The 14,176-nt window shown below is 37.8% G+C and overlaps 1 protein-coding gene and 1 long non-coding RNA gene across 6 annotated transcripts in view; one reads left to right on the top strand and one right to left on the bottom strand.

The window, feature by feature from the left end:
- Positions 1-14,176, top strand: part of HTR1F (5-hydroxytryptamine receptor 1F) — a 116,111-nt gene that overhangs the window by 20,114 nt on the left and 81,821 nt on the right. The gene's annotated exons all lie outside the window — the stretch shown is intronic.
- The window catches only part of LOC137860837 (uncharacterized), a 104,590-nt gene that overhangs the window by 16,723 nt on the left and 73,691 nt on the right, over positions 1-14,176 (bottom strand). For 3 of the 4 annotated variants that reach the window (XR_011099224.1, XR_011099225.1, XR_011099223.1), the window contains exons 2-3: positions 5,098-5,233; positions 3,749-3,869 (exon numbers count right to left, since the gene is read on the bottom strand). This is a non-coding gene — a long non-coding RNA (uncharacterized lncRNA). The remainder of the gene's footprint in view (positions 1-3,748; positions 3,870-5,097; positions 5,234-14,176) is intronic. The other variant, XR_011099226.1, reaches the window with a different exon arrangement.

The following is a 14,176-nucleotide window of genomic DNA, read 5'->3' on the forward strand; positions in this document are numbered from 1 at the left end:
CCATCTCACCATCTGTCACAACAGCATTTTCTAACATTTTCTTCTCCCTTTTGGTGCTTCTTACACCCTTCCAAAGTTTGCCCTCTGGCATTATCTGAATGGCACAGCAGTGTCAAGCCATAAGAAACACACCTGGGAACACTTGCATTTATGGAATATCAAAAAGTCTCTTTACTCCCAAGTAATCACCTTATCTCACTCAGTAAGGTGGTACCTCAATGGTTAAAAAAAAAAAAAAAAAAAAAAAAAGCTTGTAATGCAAGCATAGTTACCAAGATAGCAGGCAATTGCATTTTCTCCTATAAGATAGTACTCTGCTTCACTGTTTGAACAATTCTCTGAGCTTTCAGCTGCCTTCAGCTTTTATAAGATATATTATCCAAAGAAAGTAATTTAAAGATGCACAGAAATTTTAAGGTATTGTTTGCTTTAATCACAGCCTCAGCGCTATTAATGCTTTGATTTCAGAGAAGTTATTGCAGAAGTCTAGTTTTGCTATGCAGTTTGTACAAACCTTCAATAATATAAAATTTAAAGTAGAAATAATACATTCAAGGTCAAGAGTGTCTTTCTGAGGGGTCACCTATATTAGTAATATTGTTCTCATTCTGACAGGATCTCTGTCACAATACTAATAAAAACATTACTGCCTATAGCATCAGCTCCCATCACCATTTTAATGAGAGCCTTTTTGTTCCTTGGTGGAAAACCTCACGACAGCATCTATCCATCTCCATAGGGATATAGTTGCACAAAGAGGTTCCTAGTTGTTTCTCCACCTCTCTCCAATTTCCCAACAGCCCTTCCACCAATTTAGAGTTGCACAGGCACCCTCCAAGTCTCTGTGCTGAACAAAGGGGTGGCCAACAGCCATGCCCTGCATATCTACAGGCTGAGCACAGGAGGAGACCATGGGAAGTGGAGAGGAAAAAACATTGCATTATTGTTGCCATAGAGACAGGAATTAGCACAATAACTATTGTGTTGTGTTTTAAAGCTCCCTGGTCTCCAGTTTTAACTCCTTCCCCCAGCTCCACCACCACTTTTGCTCTGTCCCAGCAATATCCCACCACACCTGACAGATTTCTGGGTCAGAAACTGGAAATGGAGTGGCAGAATAAGAACACGAAGTCTGGTTAGGGACCAGGAAAAGAAAGTGTGGGAAGGCCTTGTAGAAAGAGGAGATCATAAAGTGTTATAAAACACAGGGACACACAGAACTGGGTTCTGGAGATGGCATGGAAATGGAAGATGGGAAATATTTTAGTATTGCACTGTTACCCTCTACCCTTCTTTAGAGGAGATCTGCCCCTCATGGCAAGCAAAGCAACAGCCTGTACACCACTCGGCAGTATGAACTGGGACTGTCGCTTTCCCTCCCGTATGAAATAGCCTCCCCTTTTTCTTCAGAACTGAAAGGAAAAAAAAATCTTCTAGTAAGCAAATCACATTTTTTTTGTGGAAGGAATAACAAATATCTGTATGAATTTGATAGTTTTAAAGTTTTTCACATCCACTATTTTACTTTCAATTAAATGGTTGGACCATTTCTGATGGGTCTGATGTTCCAGTGCCCTAAAACTTGTACTGTTTATTATGTTTGAGCTGTTGTTGACATAAATTCAACACCCTTCTGTAAAACCACCTATGCTCTAAATATGCAGAAACACTGGAAAAGCATTAAAAGGGAATAATAAAGATTCAGTTCTGAAAACTATGGGGACAAGGAATTTCTGATCCACTAGGCATCACAATTAACTACAGGTGCTGGAGGCAGCTTCACTGGCTGTGTAAAGCATCTCCGAAGATCTTTTGCCTGCCAATAATGGTGTCTCTTGCTGCCACAGCCATCATGCAAAACCCAGCAAACAAGCCTTGCTCAGCTACCTCCAGCTCTGCATTATGCACCAGCCTTTCTTCTTTCAACCTTCCAAAACCACTCTCCTCTGCAATCACCGGAACCACAGCTGAAATCTTACTTCACCTAGCAAGTGAAAGACATCATAAAGCAGCAATGCAGAGGATGAAATTTGCTTTCCAGGACAGCACTGGCATGCCTGGCCCTACCTAGCCAGCCCTGCCAGGGAGCAGGGCTCCAGCCACGGGAAATGTGGGCTGTGAAAAGGGCACAAAATTTGGCTGGGGGGTATTCACACTTAGCCTTGTTGTTTTATATCCTCATGCTGCTTCACACCCTTTCCTGAAAATTAATACTGCTTTTCTGGACCCAGGGAGCTGAGCTACTGGAAGTTCATTTGGTACAGGTAGAATTCAACAAAATCATCTCCTTAAATTTCATCCTCCTTTGTGCAAACTGACAAAGCAACTGGGTCTTCACAAACCACCTGGCTGTGCAATTGCAAATACAGACAGCAGCATCTCCACCATGAGGTCATGAAAGATCTCACAAGATCACTTTTCCCCCCTGCTGGCTGACAACAGCTTGAAAATGGGGAAAGTTTGCAAAATACAGGTGAATAATACAACTGACTTGTAGCTTCTACTACTGCCCAGTACCAGCATTCCTAGAGTTGACTGTACAGTTTCAAACCTTCAAACCTTCCACCTCCTCACCATTACTATCCATCATAATACCCATACTAGCCCTCCTTCCAGCCCTCACTATTTGGGTACCTCTTCCCCTCCCTTTTTCTCTAGTAGATTTAAACCTTGGGGTCCTCTTTATAGCGGCCTTATCAAGCTTGGCCATCTACTCAATTCTATGATCAGGCTGAGTGGAAGGAAAAGACAAAGAAAACACCACCACAAATTACTTTTTCACCTGTGACAGGAGATAATGCTATAACGCTAACCTCTGGTGTCATGCAATGGTGTCAGACACACTGCTGCACAGATTTAAAAGAGTAGTGAGAAATGAACAAATTTGGTTGTTAGTTACTATACAGAAGTTTTCAAACAAAACCGTATTTTTTAATAACTTGTTCTCATAGGCAGGCCTTCAAAATAATGAAAATGAATGCTTTAAAAGTAAGGGAGAATCTTCATTCCTTTATTATCTATACAGTATATTTTGTAGGAGCAAGAGAAAGAAGTCCAAAAGCAGAGCAATGTTCAGTGGGGCTTTCAATTCCACCCTCACTATCTCATGCTTCCATCCCCTCCTCACTTCTCCAGACTTGCAAAAGAAAATACCATCTGACCAAAAGTCCAATACCTGTTACTTCTGTAGACAACTCCCTTGTCTTGCTGGTGAAGACCTATACTTTTTAATACAGCATCAAATAGGAAACACTTTTCTGAGAAAACTTCAAACTAGGCATAAAACAAACAGGAAAAATGTTCTTTCGAGCTCAGGAGGTTAAGGAAAAGTTCATGGCAAATCAACGCTTTAGTTCCATCTTTCTTCTCCAGTCAGCAAAGCATCTGACTACTTTATTATATGTTTTTTATAAAAAGTTGTCTCAGTAGTAAATAAAGAATTTCAACCTGAAGCACAACTGCACTCTAGAATGACTAAAGTCTGAAAACATGGGAATCATGGAGGTGGGTGAGGACCGTTGCTAACAACCCTATTCCCTGAAAATCTTTTTTCATGAAATGTAATAAATAAAATTATGACAAATAACTACAATCTTCTAACTCTCAAAACAGTAGGATGGGGAGAAGCAGTGGGGTGTAGATTTTGCTCACCTGCCAACAGTGCAGCATACAAAAATGCCATTGTGAAGTTCTAAAATCACAGTCAAGAGAATCACTCAACAGTCACCTAGCTGGGAAATAAATTTACCTGCTTAACTCTCTGGTGGTGCAGTAACTTTGAGCACAGTTTGAAATCATCTGTATTTCTACTGCATTTTCCTGTTATACTTCTGAAAAATGGGCTAATGAACTCCTTTATTTTGTGAACCCTAAAGAAAAACAAGGGATTATAAATATTTTTTTTTTCCTGTGGTTCCCTAACCTTTATTGATTTCTAAGAATTTTATGTCTTTATTGTGATTTACTTAGCGTTATCCCTGCTTTTTTTTTTTTTTTAAATCATAAGCAGAATAAAGTTTCTGAATAACAGAGAACATTCTATGCTTCCATTCAGAGGTCACTTCACAGATAAAACACTAATATGAATCCCTAGATTATTTAAACACTTCATCTCACCAAAAGTTAATGGGACTTAAATACCTAAACTAAAAAGATTAAAATAAATAAAAATAAATAAATGTCACAGTAGGCTGGGACTATGCTGTGTTTTGCAGATATTGTTTGTAACCAGGTGGTCTCATTGAGATATGTTTGGTTTCCCTCTAACATCACAGATGGTACTTATCACTCCATCTAATTTTGTTCAGTGATACCATTAGCTAGTTAGTACATCTTCTAGTGGTGGACTTGGCAAGTGCTAGGTTAAAAGTTGGAGAAGATGATGTTAAAGGTCTTTTCCAACCTAAATGATTCCATGATTCTATGATCTTCATGGTGTGAATAAAATTAAGCCAGACATCTCAAGAACCTGGGTATTTCACAAGATTTCTTTATACCTATTATAAGCATGAGCACAATATGGCCAAAGTAGGGGAAACTTCCACACCTTTAGCCAGGGCCAGTTTGGGCTATTTGCTGTGTTGTGAAATGGCTCAAATGGGTCACACAAATGGCCTGTTACATGCAAAGCAATGCCTGGTTCCGTGGCTCTGAGTGATGACTGAGTACGAAACTGCAGAGCTTCTCAGGGTACTCCATCTCATCCACATTAGCTTTGTCCTGTAGGAAATACACTACTCCTGGTCCTCAGCTGTTGCTAAGAATGCCACCTAATGGTTAATAAAACTGTCCATGGTGATGTAAAAAATAAATAAATAAATAAATAATAGTGGTTTGGAAATCAAGGCTGAGTAATATTAGTTCAAATCTTGAACAGAGTCATGTGATACCATCCAGTGGAGACCTGCAAGATGGTAACAACTCTGTTGTACCTTCTAAAGAGCACAAGGTACTTAGCAAAACAGGTGAAGCCTTTTGTACATAATAGCACACAGGGCATAAAGCTTTGCTGGCATCTATTCGCTGACATGTTGCAGCAAGTGCTGCACTTTGATTGCAGTGTTTTTCAAGCCCATTTTTATTTTCCTTTCCACTTACTTTTGAAGCTTTGATCACAATGCCGTACAGCTAAAGACACCTGAGAAACAGATTGCTAAGCAACAGATGCTGCAAAGGACAGCTTCCTCTCCCTCAGTGCTGAGATGGCAAGAGACCTTGCGGTGCTCAAAGTTGCCTGTTGCAAAATATTCACAACAAAAATGGCTTAGTGTTATTCGGGCAATCAGGTGAAGCAAGAAATGACTTTTCAAGTAGGAGTTAAACAGGAATAAGGAAAAGAGACAGTTCAAGGAAATAAAAGAGAAACATGATGGAAGGCTACAAAAGGCTACATGAAATAAGGAGGTGTTTTGAGAAGAAAACAGATACACAGGAGATATCAAAACCTGTACAACAGCATAAAATATATATGAACTTAATCTACCGTCATTCTTATAAAAGTTTGTTTGTTGTGGAAATTCTATTTAGCATTCATTTTATACCACACTATCAAAAAATATGCCTACCAACTAACCTTACTGTTGTATTTTCCTTCAGAATTAACAAAGAAAGAACTTTATATAATTTCTACACTTTCCATAAATGTTATCCATGGAGTAATAGAAAAGCTTATTTTGATCACCACTTGGGAGAGAACGCAGAAATATACACGACCAGAGACCCAAGTTACATAATCTTTATAGGAGACAAATGAGTACCTCATGGAGGCTGTAGCGGGGTGGGGTTGGTCTGTTCTCCCATGTGACTGGCGACAGGATGAGGGGGAATGGGCTTAAGTTGCGCCAGGGGAGTTTTAGGTTGGATCTTAGGAAAAACTTCTTTACCGAAAGGGTTGTTAGACATTGGAACAGGCTGCCCAGGGAGGTGGTGGAGTCACCATCCCTGGAAGCCTTTAAAAGACGTTTAGATGTAGAGCTTAGGGATATGGTTTAGTGGGGACTGTTAGTGTTAGGTCAGAGGTTGGACTCGATGATCTTGAGGTCTCTTCCAACCTAGAAATTCTGATTCTGTGCTTTCACCCAAAATATAATTTGGAGGCCAATGTATACATTCAAGATGGGATACTTGACAATGCTAAGCAAGCAAAAGGTTGTGTCTGTCTTATAAGAACTTCTTTCAGGATAGGAAAAGCAAGGGGATAAAGTAACCTGATCTGGAAGTACAGTATAGTACTGCATTTAGGAAGTGTGTTTTCCTTGTCTAAATACTAATTTGCTATTTTAAATGTGTAAATAGGCTTGCTTAGTAAGAGAAGCAGTGGCAACACAAACGTGTTTTTGTTGGTGTTGTTTGTTTGTTTTTTTATGCAAAACCAACAAGAAAGTACTGAGCAGCCACAACAGCTGAGTGTTAGAGATGAACAAATGCAGACATACAGTGAAAATTAGGCTTTGCAAGGGATATTAAAACAAACAGGGGGAAAACAGAGTTGCTATGCAGGAAAAAAAATGGAACAGATTAAAGATAATCTAGGCACAACAGAAAACTAAATACTCTGCCTTGTTTCAAATCAAAGGAGATGTTTAGCATGGAACAAAAGGCATAAGGCTAACAGGAATCAGGTTGGGGGATTGTTAAGGAGCTTATTTGGTCTTTTGATACCAAATAATTTTCACAGCAGAATTCTGAAAGAACAAGACTTAAATGAATATACAATTGCAAAGAGGTTGCTGAAAGACTGTTTCAGCTTGCCAAGATAATGGCTGAGAGAAGGAGAGGGATTCTGTTCTGTCTGTAAGTGTATCACTGCAGTAAAAACCAGAAAAGGGAAGGAAAAAGAAATATAAAGAAAATGGCTAAAGGGCAAACATGAGAACAAACATCCTGAAGTTAGAAAAATGTTTCTACCTTCAAGACAACAAAGTTTGGGAACAATCTTCCAAAGAGAGTGACTGGCACAAAACTAGTTAGAAGTGGAGACTAATCACAGTCTGGAAAAAGGGTTTAGTGACAAATTTGCCTGAGGTAGGTAGAAGAAAGAGCATTTCAAGTACTTTTTTCTATGCATTTCTCTCTAATCAAGTCTCTGCGATTCTTCCATGATGTCCTAGATGTTTCACTATGCCTGTTAGATAATATTCCAGCATGGAGCAAAAATCTTTTGTTGCGTTAATATTATCAGTCAGTTTAACTACCTTCCGTTTTGCGTGTCTCACTTCAGCAAAATATATGCATACACACACTGACAAACTCCCCACACGAGGTACACATTCTCTCACAAGACAGAGCTTTATTTTCGACAAATCAGCACAGCGTGCACTCTTCCAGTTCTGCCAGTTTTTCCTTGAGCTGAGAGAGAAAATGGAGAAGCCGTGCCCTGCCTTCTCTAACAACAGCTGAATTTCCTCAGTGGCTCAGCACACATGTAATCGACTGCATCCATGCTGCCCAAAGCAGACACACATTTAAGGAAAAGCAACCAAGGATTTCCCCTCAATCCATTACCTTAAAACTTTAGCAGAGTTTATTCAAAGCCTGTCAAAGCCAAAACAAACTATTGATACTATTGCAATATAAGAACAGAAAAGAAGGCCCAAGACTTTTCAGATAATTACTTCTATGCTTTTCAGGTTTGGAGTGAGTGGGATATTCCTTCAACAGGCTTAAGTAAACCTAAGTACATGTTTTGTTTGTGAATTGTTCAGACCTTTAGATGGGTTTTGTTTTTGCCACTGACACACCACCTTGATAAATCCTTTTTTACGTTTGCACCAATATACCTGTTTAAACCACATATTTCAAAAACATACTCTTAAGGTTTCTTATTAAAAAGCCTTCCAACAGTCTAAGAGGAAAAGGATTCTGCAAATGAAGTAATGTTAAATATTCTATTTTTGGAAAAGTGGAGTGCAGTGCCAATTAGCCTGCAGTAGTCTGAAGACAAAATTCCCCAATCCCCTACCAGCCAAGGTCACCAAAACCGTTGCACACATGATAACACAACCTTTTACTGCACATACACATTTAAAATAATTATTTTGTATGCCAAGCTGTATCATCTTCTTTTAAGTTCATTTCCAGTGAGTAATGGATGGCTCTAAATCCAATTTAATCCATTTTTGCCATGCAATTTTCTGCAATGTCTACTATTTTCAGAGTATATTACATCTTCGCTACTTCTGAATGTATCTTATTAAGTAGCAATTGCAAATATATGTATCATAAATTCCAGTTCTGTAATTCCTCCTTTTAGTCAAATCTAACTTCCTTCACTCTTGAAAGCACAGAGAAAAAAAAACAAAAACCTGCAGAACAAACATACATTTCAATTGGACTCCATATAACAGTCACTGAACAAAGACATTTAAGAAATAACCTATATTTATTTGTTCCTAAAACCAATTCTCTTTTCTATTGACTCCTTTTAATGCATTCTGCCTTTACAAAAAATGATATATAGTTATGCAATTCAGTTTGATGACAACTTTAAAAAAAAAAAAAAAAAAGAAAAGAAAAAAAACACATTGGAAATTAAATTTGCTAGCATTTTTTCTCATCCTCAGAAGATCAGTTTGAGGTATCTGAGTAGCATTTGAAAAACCTCTACAAACCTGAGTTAAAAAGAGAAACAAGAGAGCGGGGGATTCTGCAAAGCCCAGGAGCACCCGCTCCACTTCTTCCCTAGCTGAAATGTAGAAGGGCTCTGGAGGGATGCCAAGATGTTGTTATCCTTAGATCCCACACGCAGGAGGGGTTTGGGTGGTTTTGTTTGTTTGTTTTCACAGTCTCCATATGAAGTTCTTCCAGCTTATGTGAGACCAGTTATTCAAATGGGGAAAAGATTCAACTTTAAGAAAATTCTTACATTCATCTGATTAAAAAAATCTTAAATCTGGCTACTTCACAGACACTAAGCCACTTATGTTAAAGCTGTTTTTTTCTGCACTTCTGCTCCACAGAAGGGACAGGCTGTTTGTCAACAGGTTTTACTACATTGTTTTTGAAGGGGTTCTGGACCTGAGCATCCCATTCTAACCAGCTCAATCACAATGAAACCAGCAGGAGAGCATGGTAGTGTTTTTTCCTTTCGTATAAATGACAGTTCAGCCTATAAAGTGGCCATAAAAGCAGCAGGCAGGAACTTTATAAATTCTTGTCTGTCAGTTATTCCCATGTCAAGTATACATTATTTGCAAGTTAAACTTATTTTGTTTTCTGCAATCTGCCAGCTCTACAAACTCAAGCTGACAATCAAGCAAAGTTCTTCTCATGCATAATTACTGTTAACGAAGAATCCTCTGGCCAAATTGATTCACTGACGCTTAGGCATTTTGTTTCCTGTCAGCATTTTTTTTTTTTTTTTTTTTTAAGATAAACAAGAAAGTATTGGATCTGGTTCACCATCAACACATCTCCTCTGTTGAGCTTGCACACCAAAGCAAGCGGTTAAAACACCACCTTTAAAAGTTAGTTACTATAACTTTGAATACACATAAATAACATAACAAGTAGGCAGCAATTTTACATTGGAGTAGTAGATGTTAGAGGAAAGTCTCTTTTCAGCACAACTTTTGAAGTACCTAGGACTTAGTGGTGCTGTCTTTCACTTGTATTTCACTCTGCCCTTTGCTGTATACTTGTAGCACATTCACTTTACTGAACTCCGTGAAAAAATATTTTCAGGGACAAAAGTTTTCAGGGCTTGGGAAGAGAAAATCAGACCATTGATTCAGTTTTATTCTTTAATAAACAAAGCGTATTTTAGCGCCTACATTTCCAACTTTGGAACAATTATCTTATGGTAAAGAATGTTATGTCCAAACCAATGGGCCAAATGCCAAAGTTGATTTTGATTTTAAACAGGTTGGGAATCTCTGCCTGTCTCATACCAATATTCAAGTGTTTATCAACAAGAGCGGACTGATCACCCCTCATTCTTTTTTCATATGGAGTAACATATACTGGTATCTGTAATCATTAGCTACTTTTATTGTACTGATATCAGCTTTTCATAATAATTATTATAATCATATTACACACCAGTTGTCTAGAAGAAAGGAAACACCTGTAAACGTAAATTCTCCTTTGATGAAAGACCGCTAGGTGATGTGTAATGTCTGCAAGACACTGATGTTCTACCCACTCGCATCCAGAAGTCAGCCAATCTCTCGTGCCTAAGTGATTACTCCCAGTGGCAACTGAAACTGCCTTGCCTGCTTCTCCAGATGCATGAATTTTTCAGCTTATTGCCTTTTTGCAGAAAGGAGGATCAAAGTAAAGACGGTGACAAATATCTCTAACTCTATCCAAATCAATAACTTCAAACATAAAGATGAAGTGCTTTAAATATGTTTGCACAAAGATTCTCTCAGTACTATATCAATCTGCAGGAAATGATATACGTACTACTGACAACACTGTGGAACTTTATGAATGTGCTTTAAGATGAAATTGTCAGTTAATAACAAATAATCCTAACATTTGCTAACATAGTCTAACATTTAAAATGCTTTAAAGCCAACAGATTGTTATTTACAGCTGCGCCAGATGGGACAATTTAAAAAATGTTTAGCTGCTCTTTAGTTAACATTTAAAATACATCCCTCAACATCCTTGAATATTTTTAAATTGGGGAGATTTTATTTTTGAGTAATATTTATCTGCAAATATTTTTATGTTCCTGCTGTCATGTACAATTATACATGCCTGTAAATAAAAGACAAATTGCCTACAGAAAATTACCACTGGAGCTTACACAGCAGAAACATTAAATATTAATAAATGAATACATCATTTTTTAGTACAGAGAGACTAAACTTTGTGGGAAACTTGTATGTTATTTATTGTAATATATTATTTGAATGGAATGTTTATACTGCAGTATACATTCATGGGGGATTAGTGCCATCTCTGTGTCTAGTTCTCAGATAAATGGTCAATAACAAAACCTTTAAGGAAGGGACCTTGAGGTGGTCATGGTTTGATTCAATTATTTTCAAATGTCTTTAGACTCTCCAAATCCACTGCAGGTCTTTGCAGTTTTCTTCCACCCTTCTGCAACATTCTCTACGTATAAAATTATTTTAACAACTAAAAATCTGAGGGGTGGCACAAGGACACAGTAGCTGCTGAGGTGGTGCTAGGACTGCCCTAAGCACAGGGGCATACCCAGAGCAAGCTGCATGCCTCATGTCTAACCACATGAAAATACTGAACTCTTCTGTCCCCTGTGGCAGGGTTTTCACTGATCCTTATAGCCAGCTCATCCCAGAAAGAGGGTGAAAGCATTAGTTTGCAGAAGAGGCACCAAGGAGAAGCAGCAGGGAGCAGGCAGCTTGTTTGGCTGCCACTTACTTCACTGTGAAAAATCTTGTTTTTAAATCCACTGCCATATAGTTCTCAGTGCTGTCTGAGCCTCACATATTCAAAGAAAAGGATAAAGCACTTTTTTTGTTGTTAGATCCACATAACACATTAATAGTGTATCTAAATGAGTAAATAAAGACCTAAACTTTTCACTTTGATGAGCACCAGTAGCTTACATTTCTCTCATGGCATTGCATTAAATCATGAACTTCAACACACTTATAGGACAGGATCTTCAAATTTCCCTTGGAGTTTTAAATACACCACAACGCCTACACAAATTTCACAACAACAGGCCTTTTAGATACAAGTCTGAGAAAACCAAGCAAGAACTTGGTGTAACTTTTTATCTGTATCAGGCAGTTTGGACATACTCATTATTTTACATGTATTAGTTGTTAAATAATTTAGCCTGTGCACTACTACTACTGTTATGAGCTGGAAACACTAATTACAATTTTCTTGCAAGGGGAAAGCAATATCTTTATGTTTTTTCACCTCTGGTTTATCAGAGGTGGAGTGCGGCGCTGTTTCAACTATGTCTCCTCTAATTGTAATTTAGAGTGTTTGCCCTAGTCTTCAATACAAAGAGAAACAAAAGCGGGGCTAACATTTCAAACCTGCAACCAAAAGTGGTCATGGGATTTTAGGTTTTGTGTTAACATTGTGCTTAGAGAAGTAGTCTCTACCACCCTGGAAGGACGTGGAGTCAGAAACTGCAGTATACCAGCAGGAGGAATTTAAGATGAATAATTCTTTTGCTTTATTTTCCAAGTACAACAGCTCTAATTTTAAGACCTTGGCACATCAAACCAGACTACATAGTCTTTTGCAATAATAATTGTTTCAACTGCTAAATGGTAGTAATGCTAACATGCTGGATTAATATCCTAATAACTTCTACTATTTTGGTCCCTTTTTCACTCTTCAATAGATGAACAGGGAAAAGGGGGAATAGGGAACAGAAAGATGAAAAGCCCTCAGAGATCTGGGTTTAAGTACTCTTGTTCTCATTTGAAAATTAAATTTCCAAGATGATAAAATACTAGTCAAACCATAGCAGTTTCATATTTGGCACAGAGCTGAGTAGTGTGTATAGCTCAGGAACAGACTACATCCTCGTCATAAAGTTCCCACTTGAGACATAGCCTAACTAAGTAATGTAGATTTTGTATTTTAGTTTAACATATACCTTCAAGAAAGACACGTCATCAAGGGACATGTCTTCCAGGACTCTGGTAACTACAGTGATACTCAGGAACTGAAGACTCGTGGAACAAATAAAGAGCCCATAAAAGACTTCAATTCTAATGGCTCTTGGTTATCATAAAGAGTTGCTGCTGTGCACAGGTCTGTTCTCTTTGGTCTGAGCTGTGAAGGTCTACCCAACCCCAAAAGAGAATCTCAGATATTCAACTCCTGCAGTAGGCTTCAGTCAATGTCCATGCCAATAACGAGTCACCTAGCAACATCACTGCTCGGTGGGTTCTGGATTTAAGTACTTTATAAAGGAATTGTCCCATTCCCACATTCTTACTGAGGATGCGCACACACAAAACTAGTTTTAGTAGGTGAGATTTTCCAAGTGATACTGCTGATCCACTTTAGAGCCCGCCAAATATTTGTTTTTATGAAGTTGTATCAATTAGTGCCATTGTTTTCAGCAAGATTTTCATAGGTAACTTAGATATTTACGTCTGAGCAGGGCATCCTACATTCTCATTATAGCCAATTAAAAGAAAGACAGTGTAATTCCTCTGACCTCTTAAAAGTTTAACTTTCAGATACAAAACACTGCACCCTAGAAGGGCTACTGAATATGAATGGAAGATAAAAATATATATATTTAATATAGATTAGCATTGCATACATCTACATTTAACAAAATTAATCTCTTCCCTGGAATTTCTCACATCATATTGGTGAATTTAATATCATTAGAAGTAGAAACTACTACTTTTAAATGGGTGGATTAAAATAGTTTTAAAATCGTGGTCCTCCTATATTTCCATCCAACTTGAAAGGCTGCAATAAGTTAACAAAATAAAAGGACCCTTTACAGTAAAGAATATTCTTGGTTGCAGATTGAGTTTGCCTTGGACACTGAATACGGTATACAGATCATTGCAGGTGATTCGCAAAAGAGTTATCATAAAAAAAAAAAAAAAGCTTTGAAAAACAATCAGAATTAAAACTTAATTTAATTTAATTCATTTAGTGGAAGGATAATATGAGAATGGAACACTACATCAAGCATAAAGGATGCCTGGCTGTGCATGGATCTGAACAAACTTTTAATTGCACAATGTATTCTCTTCCAGGTGTAAAGATTGCTCATCCAGGCTGCTTTGTGTTTTTGTTTGTTTGTTTTTAAGCTTCTAGCCTATGAGGTTAATTAGCTGTTCATCAACCAAGATGCCCATATGACATACTGGAAGAAGATAATATTGCTGTTTTGATGACTTTTATATAAGAGGTTTCTGACATTTGATATTTTCTGGATCCCATCTCTTCATTGCTTAGCTTCCATGCTAATGAGCAAATAGTCTTTATTTACATTACTCCTTCAAAAAATCCTGCAAGAAATTCCTGCACTACCTCTTTTCAGTGCAAACATTTCATTCCAGTACTTCAAATATCTATTTTGTATGCAACAAGTTATTCTCTAGCTTTCTGTGAATTTAAATCCATAATGCTTAGGTAAAATTATTTGATTTTCAGATGAACTTTTCCTTACAAGGCTCTGTTTGCCTAGTACCATTCCCTGTGCACCTCCTCCTACCATCAATGCATCTACATGTCCGTCCCAGGG

Source organism: Anas acuta, chromosome 1 (assembly GCF_963932015.1).
Source record: "Anas acuta chromosome 1, bAnaAcu1.1, whole genome shotgun sequence".
In the NCBI taxonomy this organism is placed as follows: Eukaryota; Metazoa; Chordata; class Aves; order Anseriformes; family Anatidae; genus Anas; species Anas acuta.